This window comes from Oryx dammah, unplaced genomic scaffold, assembly GCF_014754425.2.
Source record: "Oryx dammah isolate SB20612 unplaced genomic scaffold, SCBI_Odam_1.1 HiC_scaffold_7, whole genome shotgun sequence".
Classification (NCBI taxonomy): Eukaryota; Metazoa; Chordata; class Mammalia; order Artiodactyla; family Bovidae; genus Oryx; species Oryx dammah.
Genome location: NW_024070191.1, coordinates 8851064 through 8866907, shown reverse-complemented (window position 1 = coordinate 8866907; position 15844 = coordinate 8851064).

The window sequence follows — 15844 nt, the reverse complement described above, 5'->3', positions numbered from 1 at the left end:
AGGAGTTAGGTATAGATGTGAGTGTTGGACCATAAGAAAACTGAGTGCTGAAGAATTGATGCTTTTGAACTGTGGTGTTGGAGAAGACTCTTGAGAGTCCTTTGAAAGCAAAGAATCAACCAGTTCATCCTAAAGGAAATCAGTCCTGAATATTCATTCAAAGAACTGATGCTGAATCTGAAACTCCAATACTTAGGCCACCTGATGTGAAGAACTGAGTCATTGGAAAATACCCTGATGCTGGTAAAGATTGAAGGCAGGAGAAGTGGATGACAGAGGATCAGATGGTTGGATGATATCATCGACCGGATGGACACGAGTTTGACCAAGCTCCAAGAGTTAGTGGTGGACAGGGAAGCCTGATGTGTTTCAGTCCATGGAGTAGCAAAATAGGACACGATTGAGTGACTGAACTGAATTGAACTATTTTTGGTTATGTTATCCACCACTATTTGTGTTTGAATAGGTGACTTTCAGTGATACTCTATGTACCATGTAGGACAGAATTATTTTCATTGTTTTAAAAAATGTGAAACAGCAAGATTGTGTTTGGATGTAAAGTGAGACATTCAGAAATTGGAGGTCAGAGGTATACAAATAGAGGAAAAAATATTTTTTCTTCTACTAGATATTATAAAATGAATAGATCAGTATAGTCTACATCCATTTCATCTTTCACTGCTGGCTTTTATTATCTCATAATTAAGCATATTTTTATCTTTGGTATCCTGTTTTCAAAAAATTAGCATTCTCTATTAAGAATATGTAACTCGTGTTTATGATTGCTGACCTTTCTTGGGGGTGGTAGCCTAAAACTTAACTGGACTTTCAAGTAATAACCCCTAGTAATACTTGTAAACCTCAGCTCCACTGGTTGAGGAATATGAGTTTGAGAATATAGGTACGAATGCAATGGTCTAAATTTTCTTATCTAGGTTACTAAGTTTGTTTCATTTCCCCTGTCAATCCCTAAGTTTTTTGTTTTTTATTGATGTAATCATCACAGAGTGTGTTGTGCTTGGGATTGAGTTTATGTATTCTGGAAGGAAGGGAAAGTACAGTGAAAATATACAGCTATCATTAGTCACTCTGATCTATGACAAGCTTCCATAGTCTTACAGACACAGAGTCTTATCAATATCACAGTTTACCTTTCTATCACACAGTTGTCATTTATATCTCATACAGCCCAAAAGGCAATTGTAATTTTCAGTTGCTAATCTACTCAACATCCTGGGTTCATGATTGCACTCTCTTAAACACCAAATTTTCCATATATCCATATCCTAACAATTTCCCATATGACTAAAATTGTGTCTTTTCATTCTTTAAACTTATCTTTGAAAGCAGCATGTTTAGCATACAGTGCTAGGTGCTAGGATAACATTTTTTTTTTTAAAGCACATTCAGTTCACTTTATGTATTCAACAGGTTTATGTTTAAGAGGGAAAATATTTTGAAATACTTCCCTAGGTATCTTTTCCCCAATGGTCCACATACTTTTTTATTCACATTTGCAACCTTACTGTGGCTAAAGCAAAGATTTATTACCCCTGTGAAGGAAATGTGGAGAGTGCCAGGAGTGGAGATTTGCAATCCCAGATGCCCTTTAGAACCAACCACCTGGGAAGCTTTAAAAAATTGCTGGTGTCTGGGATCCAATCCAGACTAATTAAATCAAGATTTCGGGGGATGGGTCATGGAATGATTATAAACGTACTTGGAGTGTAATACTTTTCTGTTATAAAGCCAGGTTTGAGAATGATAAGTCTAATAAGAAATGGATGACTTGTCAACCTAATGAGATATTCATTTCTTAAAGTCTGAATATCCTAACCCAAACTTGAAATTCAGGGGAAATTATCTACTTATGTATAGTTGGAAGAGATGGAAGTCAGTTTTGCTATTGATGATATGTTTTTATAATTTAAAATATCAAATATGTATTGACCACCTACTATACATATGCAAGGAAAATGTGGTTAAAAGCCACTCCTGGAAACTGTGTTTGTTTGTTTGTTTGTTTACTTTGTGTCATAAGTGAGTCCAGGGTAGATATACAAGTGTTTCTCAGTGGCAAAGAGATTGTACAGTGAAAGAAATATCTGTTCAGTTCATTTCAGTCACTCAGTCATGTCTGACTTTTTGTGACCCCAGGAACTGCAGCACACCAGGCTGCTGTGCCCATCATCAACTCCCAGAGCTTGCTCAAACTCATGTCTATCGAGTCGATCATGCCATTCAACCATCTCACCCTCTGTCATCCCCTTCTCCTGCCTTCAATCTTTTCCAGCATCAGGGTCTTTTCCAATGAGTCTTTCACATCAAGTGGCCAAATTATTGGAGCTTCAGTATCAGTCCTTCCAGTGAATATTTAGGATTGATTTCTTTTAGGATTGACTGGTTTGATCTTCTTGGACTTGACAGTCAAGAGTTTTCTCCAACTCCACAGTTTGAAACCATCAATACTCTGTCACTCACCTTTCTTTCTGGTACAACTCTCAAATCTATACATGACTACCAGAAAAACCATAGCTTTGACTAGACGGGACCTTTGTCAGCAAAAAAAAAAAGTCTCTGCTTGTGAATATGCTGTTTAGGTTTTTCTTTGCTTTTCTTCCAATTAGCAAATGTCTTTTAATTTTATGCCTGCATTCACCATCTGCAGTGATTTTGGAGCCCAGGAAAATAAAATCTGCCACTGTTTCCATTGTTTCTCCATCTTTCTGCCATGAAGTGATGGGACCAGATGCCATGATCTTAGTTTTCTGAACGTTGAGTTTTAAGCCAGCTTTTTCACTCTCCTCTTTCAGTTTCATCAAGAGGCTCTTTGGTTCCTCTTCGTTTTCTGCCCTAAGGGTGGTGTCATTTGCATATCTGAGGTTATTGATATTTCTCCCGGCAATATTGATTCGAGCTTGGGTTTCATCCAAGCTGTACTTGTGCTTCATCTAAGAAGTGTACTTCATAGGAATTAATAAAGGGGATGTTTATTGTGATGTGGGCAAATTCCAGGGAAATTGACAAGGAAAGGTGCAGGATCCTAGGGATAGCTGATAACAGTGGGAGCCGTCAGCATTCCTAAGCCTGAAGGGGCCCTATTGGGAAAGCTTCCTGACAGAAGTAGTGAACCTCTGGAGAGTGATGCAGTCCCACATGGACCCTGGATATTTTTGTTAATCCTCACTGAGTTTCTTTCTCAGGTAGCCTAAACAAATCCAATGAAGATAAGCAACTTCTTGTGGCACAACAGTGCTAAGTGGCTTTGGCATTAATTAGTCACACAGCATCCTAATGGTATTTTGGAAATGTCTGTTTCTGTTTCCCAGGTGTAGAGATGTAATTTGGGCACTATTCAGGGAAAGATGCAAAAAAGTCCAAAACTACAATGTGTATCATGTCTGTGCCCTTAGGATGATTGTAGACTGCAACCCTAGAGTCCTAGATTGGAAATGTGGCCCCAAGGTAGATTTTGATTGATTTTCAAAAGGTCTCCATGTCCCTCAGGGGGAAGGGTCTGAATGTTGTTTGACATAGTTTTGGGCACATTTCTCACTTAGATATTATTCTGTCTACTGCTGTGTCCATTAAACCATTCAGTTTAGGGATATCATGCATGATTCCCTGGGGCTTCAGTTATTTGATGTTATGATCTGGGATCTCTTAAAAGATAAAATTTCAAATAAGAAATAAATTAATGGGAAATATCAGCTATTATGAAAATCTCAAGGAAAGTCCATGGTTTTAATACTATGATGATGATTACCATATATGTCAGAGAAGATTTCTCATAACAAGACATTTTGTAAGTTTATATTTGAAAATATGTATGAGATTTCTCATGGGCTTCCCTGATGGTTCAGTGGTAATGAATCCACCTGCCAATGCAGAAGACATATATTCAAGCCCTGGGTCAGGAAGATCCCCTGCAAAAGGAAATGGCAACCCACTCCAGTATTCTTGCCTGGAGAATTCTGTCGACAGAGGAGCCTGGCAGGCTACATGTCCATGGAGTCGCAAAAGAATCAAACGTGACTTAGCGACTAAACAACACCAATAACTTGAGACTTCCTAGGTGGACTTGGGGTTTGAAGTTGAGCAGTAGAAACAAAACAACCATGAAAATTCTTCTAATCCAGATCTTCTTAAGGTGTGGTCTGTGACCCCTGAAGAAACCCTGAGTTCCTTCCAGTGCATCTTGAGGTCAAAACTATGATGTTTCACTGTGTCGAGATTTGTGCAAATCATGCGAAAAAAACAGTCATGCGAAGTACTAATGGACCTCAGCACAAATCAAGACAGGGCACCAAGATTTTAATTTTTTACCACCACTCATTTACAGAATTTAAACATTCCTGTTTCACATAAGAATGCCTTTGGTAAAGAATCAAAAATTTGAATTTTTATCATATAATGTAACATTATTGTTATATTTTATATCTACTTCTATACTTTTTGTTACTTTGTAGAACAGTTGAAACCACTGCTTTTCCATTGAAAATTTATAGGCAGATCAGCTACTGTCTCTAGGAAAGTACATATGGTCTAATTTGCATGCTAATCTTTTTGAAACGTGTTTATATTTTTTAAAGCACGATACTGTGAGAAGCATCTGATATCCTGATATCTTCCAGTGCACTGTAGTGGTTCTCAGATGGCACTGTAGTGGGGAACCTGCTTGTTAATGCAGGAGATGTAAGAGACACAGGTTCAACCCCTGGGTAAAGATGCTCTGGAGGAAGACAGGACAATCCACTCTAGTACTCTTGCCCAGAGAATCCTACAGACAGAGGAATCTGGCAGGCTGCAGCCCATAGGATCTCACAGAGTAGGACACTACTGAAGCACCTTGGCACAACACGCACGTGTTGACGAACACGTACATGATCTTTTTCTGTTGAGAGTGCAACTGGCTACCTTTTTTTGAAGATGGGAAACCATTTCTACTTACAAATAACAGTGTGGTGAATATAAGTCAGAATTGGCGAGTGAGGGCCAATTCACCAAGGTCCTTTTAAGCATTAAAGATGGTGCTGTTTCACATAGTAACAAACAGAAGCCTTTAAGGAAGTGAACATATGTGGAAATAATTATAAAAATTAATTGACCAAGTTCTCTTGAAATGAATTATTTCAAGTTTAAAATTAAGCCTCCATTATGAGCCCCCTCCCAAAACAACTGTGTTTCTGTATCAAATTTACTTCCCTACCCCATCAGCTAAACTTTACTGTCTTATTCTATGATTTGTTTCCCATGTGTTTTCCATGTGCCTTCCTCTATTCAGATTGTAAGTTGGTAATCTTGTTCCTCACTCAGTAAAAAGAAATTTACCAGATGACAACTCCTTCATCATATTAAGAATATAATATCCAATCTTTTGAAACCATTTCTATAAACCTTTACAGATGAGGAAACTATAGGCTTAATTGCCTATATATTTTAGTTACAGATAGATTTAAAAGATAGATCTACTCTTGCTAGCTTGACAAGATTTATGCCTAAGTTATTTTTAAAATATTTATTCTGACAATATTTAAACCTATAAGTAACAGTAATATTTACAGTGAATCACTGGAAACTAGGAAGACATGTATTATCACTGTCTTTTTTACAATCATTCCTGAAGCTGAAGTGTTTTTCTCTCTTGGAACAATAGTACCTTTGATGCCATTCCAAGTCTAGAGATTTTGGAGATTTTAGAGACAGATGATACATGACCAGGCCACTTACCCCCTCCAAAAAAAAAAAAAAAAGAGAGAGAGAAAGAAAGAGAGACTCCCTTAATAGAGGCCTTCTCCACATCAAAATGATAGAAGGTCAATTATAATTTTTGGCAATGTAGGTCAACAACTAGAAGAAACACTCCTCAATGGCAAGTCAATGTAAAATTCTTCATTTTTACCATCAATTATTATTTTTGACCATTATCCCTAACTTCCTGTTGAAATTCCTTGAAGGTTTTATTTTCTTCATCTAGTAATTTTCCTGGGCTTCCCAGGTGGTTCAGTGGTAAAGAATCCACCTGCTAACACAGGAACCTCAGGAGATTTAGGTTCAGTCCCTAGGTCGAGAAGATCCCCTGGAGGAGGAAATGTCAACCCACTCCAATATTATTGCTTGGAAATTTCCAGGGACGAGGAGCCTGGTGGGCTACATTCATTGAGGTTGCAAAGATTCAGACATGACTGAGCATGCATGCAAAAATTTGCCTTAATAAAATGAATTGGCTGACCCTGAAAATATTCCCCTAACATGTTGCTTATAGAAATTATATATGGTCTTCAAATAAATGCCCATTTTTATCACTTATCTATTTCTAGATAAATGATAAAATCATAAATGGATGGATATAGCATTTATCAAAGAAGGGCCAAGACAAACATGTATAAGGAGCTTAGAGTTAAACATCTCCATTATCTTATACTTCCATTAACACAGGTACACATAGAATGAAAACTAGCTCTTAAGCTTACAACTTTCCACTTAAATGTAAATAATCACACTGACTACGTATGACATGGATTTATAATTTTACACATCCTAATACCATATCTAGAGTAATACTTATATGCGCTACTATTTTTTAAAGACGTTTATTTGCTATATATAAACATTTAAAATACCTATCTTTGCTGTTGCCATTTTTTCAATTTCTTATTTTCTAATATATTCAAAGCCTCTATATATAGAAGTAACTCAGAATCTCTAAATCTCCCAGAATTTCATGTTCATACAAATAAGAAAAAAATTTTCCTTCCATTTATATCATTAATAATATGTCAGGTAAATAAGAAATAAATGTATTTGGGGAGGTTATAGCAGCATAATAACAGTAAGTAAATTTGGAGGTTAAACTATGGTTTTAATGTATTGTTATTGTTTTTCCATGATATTATGCTATTCATTCAAGAGTAATTGATAGATAAAAACTATATATCTAGGTAAGATTCATTTTAGTAACAAATTTCCACATTCAGAGAAAAAAGTTCAGGAAAAATAAACTATAATATGCATTAAGCAGATTTTGAAAATGAAAAGATAAGGTAGGACCTGAGGGAAAGCGCAAATAGGAAAAGGAGTACGTCAAGGCTGTATACTGTCACCCTGCTTATTTAAATTATATGCAGAGCATATCATGAGAAACGCTGGGCTGGAAGAAGCACAAGCTGGAATCAAGATTGCTGGGAGAAATATCAATAACCTCAGATATGCATATGACACCACCATTATGACAGAAAGTGAAGGGGAACTAAAAAGCCTCTTGATGAAAGTGAAAGAGGAGAGTGAACAAGTTGGCTTAAAGCTCAACATTCACAAAAGGAAGATGATTTCATCCAGTCCCATCACTTCATGGGAAATAGATGGGGAAACAGTGGAAACAGTGTCAGACTTTATTTTATGGGGCTCCAAAATCACTGCAGGTGGTGACTGCAGCCATGAAATTAAAAAACGCTTACTCCTTGGAAGGAAAGTTATGACCAACCTAGATAGCATATTGAAAAGCAGAGACATTACTTTGCCAACGAAGTTCCATCTAGTCAAAGCTATGGTTTTTCCAGTGGTCATGTATGGATGTGAGAGTTGGACTGTAAAGAAAGCTGAGCACCGAAGAACTGATGCTTTTGAACTGTGGTGTTGGAGATGACTCCTGAGGGTCCCTTGGATGGCAAGGAGATCCAACCAGTCCATTCTGAAGGAGATCAGCCCTGGGTGTTCTTTGGAAGGAGTGCTGCTAAAGCTGAAACTCCAGTACTTTGGCCACCTCATGCGAAGAGTTGACTCATTGGAAAAGACTCTGATGCTGGAGGGATTGGGGGCAGAAGGAAACGGGGACAACAGAGGATGAGATGACTGGATGGCATCACCAACTCAATGGATGTGAGTTTGAGTGAACTCCGGGAGATGATGATGGAGAGGGAGGCCTGGCTTGCTGCGATTCATGGGGTCTCAAAGAGTCAGACACGACTGAGCGACTGAACTGAATTGAACTGAACTGAAGGGAAAACTCAGTTAAAAACATCCAACTTCAAGCTGAGTTGATAAAATATGAAGTGAACAACCAGCCACGACACCTACTGGCATTCTAAAACAGCGTTCCCAATGAGGAGTGTGATGTGTATGTGTGCACACGTGCATGTTACAATGTTGAAGATTAGAACAGATTTAACACACTTCAGTTCAGTTCAATCGCTCAGTCATGTCCGACTCTTTGCGACCCCATAAATCGCAGCACGCAAGGCCTCCCTATCCATCACCATCTCCCGGAGTTCACTCAGATTCGCGTCCATTGAATCAGTGATGCCATCCAGCCATCTCAAACTCTATATTCCCCTGCTCCTCCTGCCCCCAATCCCTCCCAGCATCAGAGTCTTTTCCAATGAGTCAACTCTTCGCATGAGGTGGCCAAAGTACTGGAGTTTCACCTTCAGCATCATTCCTTCCAAAGAAATCCCAGGGCTGATCTCCTTCAGAATGGATTGGTTGGATCTCCTTGCAGTCCAAGGGACTCTCAAGAGTCTTCTCCAACATCACAGTTCAAAAGCATCAATTCTTCGGTCCTCAGCCTTTTTAACAGTCCAACTCTCACATCCATACATGACCACTGGAAAAACCATAGCCTTGACTAGATGGACCTTAGTTGGCAAAGTAATGTCTCTGCTTTTGAATCTGTTATCTAGGTTGGTCATAACTTTTCTTCCAAGGAGTAAGTGTATTTAATTTCATGGCTACAGTCACCATCTGTGATTTTGGAGCCCAAAAAAATAATGTCTGACACTGTTTCCACTGTTTTCCCATCTATTTCCCATGAAGTGATGGGACTGGATGAAATCATCTTCCTTTTGTGAATGTTGAGCTTTAAGCCAACTTTTTCACTCTCCTCTTTCACTTTCATCAAGAGGCTTTTTAGTTCTTCTTCACTTTCTGCCATAAGGGTGATGTCATCTGCATATCTGAGGTTATTGATATTTCTCCCAGCAATCTTGATTCCAGCTTGTGTTTCTTACAGTCTAGCGTTTCTCATGATGTACTCTGCATATAAGTTAAATAAGTAGGGTGACAGTATACAGCCTTGACGTACTCCTTTTTCTATTTTTCTATTTGGAACCAGTCTGTTGTTCCATGTCCAGTTCTAATTGTTGCTTCCTGATCTGCATACAGATTTCTCAAGAGGCAGGTCAGGTGGTCTGGTATACCCATCTCTTTCAGAATTTTCCAGTTTATTGTGATCCACACAGTCAAAGGCTTTGGCTTTTTCTGCAACTCTCTTGCACTTTCCATGATCCAGCGGATGTTGGCAATTTGATCTCTGGTTCCTCTGCCTTTTCTAAAACCAGCTTGAACATCAGGAAGTTCTCGATTCATGTATTGCTGAAGCCTCGCTTGGAGAATTTTGAGCATTACTTTACTAGCATGTGAGATGAGTCTAATTGTGCAGTAGTTTGAGCATTCTTTTGCATTGCCTTTCTTTGGGACTGGAATGAAAACTGATCTTTTCCAGTCCTGTGGCCACTGCTGAGTTTTCCAAATTTGCTGGCATATTGAGTGCAGCACTTTCACAGCATCATATTTCAGGATTTGAAATAGTTCAACTGGAATGCCGTCACCTCCACTAGCTTTGTTCATAGTGATGCTTTCTAAGGCCCACTTGACTTCACATTCCAGGATGTCTGGCTCTAGATGAGTGGTCACACTATCGTGATTATCTGGGTCATGAATATCTTTTTTGTACAGTTCTTCTGTTTATTCTCGCCACTTCTTCTTAATATCTTCTGCTTCTGTTAGGTCCATACCATTTCTGTTCTTTATCGAGCCCATCTTTGCAAGAAATATTCCTTTGGTATCTCTAATTTTCTTGAAGACATCTCTAGTCTTTCCCATTCTGTTGTTTTCCTCTATTTCTTTGCATTGATCACTGAAGAAGGCTTTCTTATCTCTCCTTGGTATTCTTTGGAATTCTGCTTTCAGATTCTTAAATCTTTCCTTTTCTCCTTTGCTTTTCGCTTCTCTTCTTTTCACAGTTATTTGTAAGGCCTCCCCAGACAGCCATTTTGCTTTTTTGCATTTCTTCTCCATGGGGATGGTCTTGATCCCTGTCTCCTGTACAGTGTCATGAATCTCATTCCATAGTTCATCAGGCAATCTATCTATCAGATCTAGGCCCATAAATCTATTTCTCACTTCCACTGTATAATCATAAGGGCTTTGATTTAGGTCATACCTGAATGGTCTAGCAGTTTTCCCTACTTTCTTCAATTTGAGTCTGAATTTGGTAATAAGGAGTTCATGATCTGAGCCACAGTCAGCTCCTGGTCTTGTTTTTGTTGACTGTAAAGAGCTTCTCCATCTTTGGCTGCAAAGAATATAATCAATCTGATTTTGCTGTTGACCATCTGGTGATGTCCATGTGTCGAGTCTTCTCTTGTGTTGTTTCAAGAATGTGTTTACTATGACCAGTGCATTTTCTTGGCAAAACTCTATTAGTCTTTGCCCTGCCTCATTTCGCATTTCAAGGCCAAATATGCCTGTTACTCTAGGTGTTTCTTGACTTCCTACTTTTGCATTCCAGTCCCCTATAATGAAAAGGACATCTTTTTTGGGTGTTAGTTCTAAAAGATCTTGTAGGTCTTCATAGAACCGTTCAACTTCAGCTTCTTCAGGTTACTGGTTGTGGCATAGACTTGGATTACTGTGATATTGAATGGTTTGCCTTGGAGACAAACAGAGACCAGTCTGTTGTTTTTGAGATTGCATCCAAGTACTGCATTTCGGACTCTTTTGTTGACTATGATGGCTACTCCATTTCTTCTGAGGGATTCCTGCCCACAGTAGTAGATATAATGGTCATCTGAGTTAAATTCACCCATTCCAGTCCATTTTATTTCGCTGATTCCTAGAATGTCGACGTTCACTCTTGCCATCTCCTGTTTGACCACTTGCAATTTGCCTTGATTCATGGACCTGACATTCCAGGTTCCTTTGAAATATTGCTCTTTACAGCATCAGACCTTGCTTCTATCCAGTCACATCCACATCTGGGTATTGTTTTTGCTTTGGCTCCATCCCTTCATTCTTTCTGAAGTTATTTCTCCACTGATCTCCAGTAGCATATTGGGCACCTACAGATCTGGGGAGTTCCTCTTTCAGTGTCCTATCATTTTGCCTTTTCATACTGTTCATGGGGTTCTCAAGGCAAGAATACTGAAGTGGTTTGCCATTCCCTTCTCCATTGGACCACATTCTGTCAGACCTCTCAACAATGACCTGCCTGTCTTGGATTGCCCTGCGGGCATGGCTTAGTTTCATTGAGTTAGACAAGGCTGTGGTCCTAGTGTGATTAGATTGACTAGTTTTCTGTGAGTATGGTTTCAGTGTGTCTGCCCTCTGATGCCCTCTTGTGACACCTACCATCTTACTTGGGTTTCTCTTACCTTGGGTGTAGGGTATCTCTTCATGTTTGCTCCAGCAAGGCACAGCCGTGCTCCTTACCTTGGATTTGGGGTATGTCCTACCACTGCCCTTCCTGATCTTCAATGTGGGATGGCTCCTCTAGGCCCTCCTAGCCCACACAGCTAGCACTCCTTGGCCGTGGGGTAGCTCCTCTCGCCTACGCTTAGTGCACCGGCTGCAGCTGCCTGCGCTTACATAGCTGCAAATAAATCTAAGTACAAACTCATTGTTTTCTATTTAAAATTATTGTTATTTCATCAATATAATCCTTCCCTGCTTTTTCTCCCATGTGTTCTGTTTATCAGAACGATTCCCCTTTTTTATATAAAATGTTGATAGAAAGTTCCACTTCCAGCAGTAGTAAGTAGCAAAAATGGACATCTGTTGTATTTTCTTCTTATGTACAGACTGTACCTCATGACTTTGCAATTACTCCCATTGAGACGTGAAACCTAGTTCTTTCCCTCTGAATTTGTGATATTATTTGTCTAATAGGATGTGTCAGAATGATGGCGTTCTAGTTCCAAGCCTTGCTTACTTCCACTCCTCGTGTTTGGATTTATGGCTCCCATGGGATGCATAGGCTAGTCTGCTATAGAATGAGAGATTATGCACACCAGAAACATGTCATCTCAAATGATACTGCCCAAGCTCTATACATGTAAGAAAAATGAGTCCAAATCAGAAAAGCTAACACACAGCTTACATGCATCTGACACCAGGTGAATGAGAGAATCCAGCTTCACCCTCAAAACCACACTAAGCTAAACCCAGCTGAAATAGTAATACTTAGAATCATAAGCTAAATAAATAATTAGCCACCAAATTTGAAGGTACCATGTTATGCAATTAATGACTAACTTGCACCAAAACCCATATTGAAGTGCATTCACTCAAATACTAGAATGCCATGCTGTAAAACAATTTTTAATTAGTAAAACTGGTTATCTTTTCATTTCACTTCTAGTCAGGCAGATAAAATATATGCAATTATAAAATTAGAAAATACAAAAATGGCCTGATTTTTCTTCTATTATTATTATCTTTAGAATTATATTTTTAGATGATGTTTAAATTTACAAAGCCATTCTTATTATGTGGTTAAGCAGGAAATTATTCATTCTTTTAGATATTTTATACAAATTAAATGAATAAAATATTATTTCATGTAAATATTGACGTTTATATTTTGCATATTTATCATAAATTCTATTAATTATGTATTTTTCCTTTACTTAACTGTAATTGGAAATTATAAATGAATGATATAGATTTAATATTGATATATATATTTAAAGGGTTTCCCCAATGGCTCAGATGATAAAGAATCTGCCTGAAATGCAGGCAACCTGGGTTGGATCCCTGGGTCAGGAAGATTCCCCTGGAGAAGGGAAAGGCAAACTACCCCAGTATTTTTTTTTTTTTAATTGAAGGATAATTGCTTTACAGAATTTTGTTGTTTTCTCTCAAACCTCAACACGAATCAGCCATAGGTATACATATATCCTCTCCGTTTTGAACCTCCCTCCCATCTTCCTCCCCATCCCACCCCTCTAGATTGATACAGAGCCCCTGTTTGAGTTTCCTGAGGTATAAAACAAATTCCTGTTGGCTATATATTTTACATATGGTAATCCCATTGTTCATTGCAGCACTATTTACAATAGCTAGAACATGGAAGCAATCTAGATGTCCATCAACAGATGAATGGATAAAGAAGTTGTGGTATATATACTCCAGCATTCATGCCTGGAGAATTCCATGGACTGAGGAGCCTGGCAGGCTACTGTCCTTGGGGTCACAAAGAGTTGGACACAACTGAGTGACTAACACAGACAAGTACATTGACAACTTGGCTGTTGTAAATTGACATAAACATTGTGCAGTTATTAAATCATTAACTTCTGTAATACTATATTATCTGCCCTGAGTGAAATATAGTAAAACATAGTTAAATATACTTTTGTGTATTATGTATCATTCTATTAATATGTGTTACCTTGGAAAAACTCAAATCTGATAAAGTTCCACAACTGAATGAAGTGGCTCTTGTTCTGAAAACTTGAATTTTCTCTCAGAACTTATTACATTTTTCTATGTAACAAAAATATTACTTTCAAAATTTTACTGAGAAATTCTTACTATAATGTATAGATACATAAGAATCGGGTAGTGTGCATACCTATATAAATGTGTAGACAGGTGGATTCTTTACCACTGAACCACCAGGGAAACCCATCAAGATTTTCTATGCAATTTTTAAAAAGAATGTGATGTATGATACTTACAACACATTCTTTTTAAAATTATGTAGAAACACTGAAGTTCATACAGATGTTATGAAAGCAGTTTGATTTTGCATTATGATCATAAATTGTCTCTAGTTTTGAGTATATATATAAGAAATGTAATAGATTCAAATAACAGAGATATATGTTTCAACTAATATTAAAATACTGGATTGTAGATCCTATTAGATTTCATGGTATATATTCTTTGTATTGTTTACCTCTTTATGAAGTTTCTTGATTTATAACGTTCATTTCAGTTTGTGAAATATTTAATGTTACAAGGTGCACTTGATTTAGCACATGAAAGAGAATCTATAGCATAGAGTTGAATTCCTTGGATCCTTGCATTTCAGCCCATACTTTCAACAAAACATTGTGTCAGTTTTTAAAATAACCAGTAATTCACTTATCTATGAGACATGTAATTTTAAAAAGTACCTTGTTTTATGAACAACATAGTAAAGTTTTAAATTTTTGTATAATTTTTTGAAAATCATTTTTATTGTATTATACAAATGAATGAAGGTACAAAGATGAGTCTTAGGAATATAACAATGGAGAAATATCATAAAGATTTATTTTAATCTGAATAAAGTCATAAAATTTTTATCAGTAAATATCATTGGTAAGAGCTTTTAATTTATTGAGAACAATGAATACTCTATTTCCCAATTTGATTATATGGCATATATCTGTGAATATCTTTCTTTTTGCTGAATAATATTGATATACATATATATATTCTGTGGATTATGTATTACAACTTCTCTATCCATTCATGTGTACAAATGTTATATCCTCTTTTTGGACTGACCCTTTGATTGTTATATAATTATGTATATATTATATAATGACTTTATTACAGTCTTTGTCTTAAGATGCTGACATTCTTGATGATTCCAATAATTAAATAAAATTAATTGGGTTTAACTAATACAAAATAATTAACAGATTTCAGTTGAAAAGAACATTGTGTGATGTATCAAAAGCATTTTTCTAGACCCAGAATTTATTATTACTAATTAATTTAATGTCAACTATTCCAGGCACATATTTGTTGATCCTCAGTCTTGGGAATTCTCCAGGTGAAATTCAAAACTGGCTCTATACACAGAGAGAAGGGAGAGACCAAGGGAAGATGCTGACCTCTACAGATTGGTAAGTGGCAGTTTTAGTAAGCAAAGGCACTTGTGTATGAGGCTTGTCTTGGGCAAAAGGAGTAGACCTCTGCATCTTCCTGCCAAAATCGTAAAAGTTTGTTCAGAGGACTAATACAGCATTCAGTCACTTATTCAGGCCAGATTGTCTCAACAGCACGTTACTCTGTCAAAGCTGCATCCCTGAAATGGCTGTTAATATGGGAACAGTAAGCAGAACGTATATTCCAAGGATAAGTTAGCCTCCAATCATCTGATCCAACCTCTGGGTCAACTGGTGGTCAAGTCTTTCTGGTGATCTCCTCCAACAGTATTTAGTTCAGTTCAGTTCACTCACTCAGTTTTATCCAACTGTTTGCGACCCCATGAACCACAACATGCCAGCCCTCCCTGTCCATCACCAACTCCTGGAGTTTACCCAAACTCATGTCCATTGAGTAGGTGATGCCATCCAGCTATCTCATCCTCTGTTGTCCCCTTCTCCTCCTGCCTTCAATCTTTCCCAGCATCAGGGTCTTTTCAAATGAGTCAGCTCTTCCCATCAGGTGGCCAAAGCACTGGAGTTTCAGCTTCAGCATCAGTCCTTCCAGTGAACACCCAGGACTGATTTCCTTTAGGATGGACTGGCTGGATCTCCTTGCAGTCCAAGGGACTCTCAAGAGTCTTCTCCAACATTATACTTCAAAAGCATCAATTCTTTGGTGCTCAGCCTTCTTTATAGTCCAACACTCACATCCATACATGACCACTGGAAAAACTATAGCCTTGACAAGATGGACCTTTGTTGATAAAGCAGTGTTTCTGCTTTTTAATATGTTGTCTAGGTTGCTAATAACTTTCCTTCCAAGGAGGAAGTGTCTTTTAATTTCATGGCTGCAGTCACCATCTGCAGTGATTTTGGAGCCCAGAAAAATAAAGTCAGCTACTGTTTCCTCATCTATTTGCCAT